Here is a 1,812-nt window from a genome sequence, read left to right as displayed (position 1 = left end):
CACCCAACACCAGGATTTACATAGGGCTCCTGCGGGGCGACCCCCTCCTTGCCTCGCTCTCTCTGGGATCAGAGAGAGGGAGAGAGCGCGCGCAGGTTGCGACTGGAGGGCCTGTTGGGGCGCTGGGCAGAGCGCAAACCCTAGATCCCTTAAGAAGTTGGGGCTCCCGGTGTAGCTCCTCCTGTTCTGCCTCACCTCTGCGCAGCATTCTCTACCTTCCATAGGCCCCAGTCTCCTCCCCTCGGCAGGAGGGAGCCCTAGCACCCTGCGTCTCTATGGGGAGTTAGGTTACTGGCGGGCTGGGGGCTCCGTCTCGAAAGGGGAACCCATACGGGGGCCAGAGCATAGAGCTTGGGGCTTTTCTCTGCAGCCGGATGGGGAGGGGTAGGGGTGAGAGAGGAGGCGTCCAGAGCTAGAGGGCGGGTGCGCAGAGGGACTTGTCAGAGATGAATGGAACCGCAGGCGGATCGATAGGAAATTCATGCACTAATTCGGGGAGACCTCGCCTTCCAAATCGCATTTAGCTGCGCAGTTAGCTAGACTGTATCAGTCAGTCCGTCTGTCCCCCTTCTCCTATCCACTCCTCCCTTTAATCCACGCGGCTCAAGCCCGGAGAAACGACTTGGTTTCCCACACTATGGATAGAGCGCTGGGGTAAAAAACCTGCAACTTTTGAGAGCAGAATTGATTAGCAATTTGCTAATTCCATAACCACCCGAGCAATACTAACCATGGGTCCGAGACGTTCTAATTGTTGCTAATGCCGCCGCCTCCGCGGCGAATAGAAATCTCACATCCCTGTGATACTGGGACTACAGCCCTAGAGGTTATATTATGTGTGTACCCCCACACATAATAACACCCCTTGGTAATCGAGTATTTCCAGGTCATCTTGTTCTGAACTGAAACGGAAAGGCGACCTCAGCATCCGTTTGTTAAGCAAATTTCCTTTGCCTTCTTCGCACACCGAAGACGAGTCATTTTTTTCGAAATTTCCAATAAAGCCTCCCTGAGCCCAGAATGGAAAGTGGGTGCGTTTGGGACGAGAATATAAATTTAAAACTTCAACAACAATAACATTAACCTCTTAAAGAGAGGTGAAAAAGGACCAAGGCTCCCAGGGGCAGGCGTGGGGAGAGTTCAGGTAGATGATTTCTCCATCTCTAACCAGTTGAAGGAGGAAAAGAAAGAGGAATAAAGAGGAAGGAGTCTTCGTGTGGCCAGTCACCAGATTGTCCTCATTCAGAAAAATAATACATATATGTATATATTTTTTTTCTTCTGGAAAAATACGAGCGGAGTGTTTATGTCAACTACATATTCCCCTAGATACGAATTTGTGACCACAAAATTCCTTACACAAATTCGGATCTACAGGGTATATACAGAAGACAGACAGATCTTCTTGGCCCAGAAATTTTCCAGTTCTCCTACTTTCCGCGCCTTCTTCGTTTGGGGTGTGGTTTGAGTGCTTTGGTTTTATTTCGTTTTGTTCTAGTTTTGAGCGCTGGGAACAGAAAAAGGCACTGCGAGTCCGTTCTTGGGATTACAAGGTTTTCAATTCTCTTCTATTAGAATTACAAGTAGCCAGTTCGGAAAGGGACGGGAACCTTGCCGCCCCCGCCGCCGCCGTGCAACTCTCGGTGGCGCATGAATTATGAGATGTAAACATTAGCTAAGCACAAAAGGAGGAAGGGTCATTCTGAGGCTGCCGCGAAGTCAGATTCAAGCCTTTCTGGGTGCCTTCGCGCCCCTCCCCTCCCCCCAGGACTTTTTTTTTTTTTTTTTTTTGAAAAAAAGTCTTGCTCTGTC

The 1,812-nt window shown here is 49.8% G+C and overlaps 2 protein-coding genes across 3 annotated transcripts in view; both read right to left on the bottom strand.

The window, feature by feature from the left end:
- HOXB3 (homeobox B3) overlaps window positions 1-1,812 on the bottom strand; it is a 41,662-nt gene that overhangs the window by 29,893 nt on the left and 9,957 nt on the right. The gene's annotated exons all lie outside the window — the stretch shown is intronic.
- The window catches only part of HOXB4 (homeobox B4), a 7,114-nt gene that overhangs the window by 3,139 nt on the left and 2,163 nt on the right, over window positions 1-1,812 (bottom strand). The window lies entirely within an intron of this gene.

The sequence above is a fragment of the Mandrillus leucophaeus genome, unplaced genomic scaffold, assembly GCF_000951045.1.
Source record: "Mandrillus leucophaeus isolate KB7577 unplaced genomic scaffold, Mleu.le_1.0 Scaffold59, whole genome shotgun sequence".
Classification (NCBI taxonomy): domain Eukaryota; kingdom Metazoa; phylum Chordata; class Mammalia; order Primates; family Cercopithecidae; genus Mandrillus; species Mandrillus leucophaeus.
Note: the sequence above shows the minus strand (reverse complement) of the source record. Positions and strands in the feature narration are given on the sequence as shown.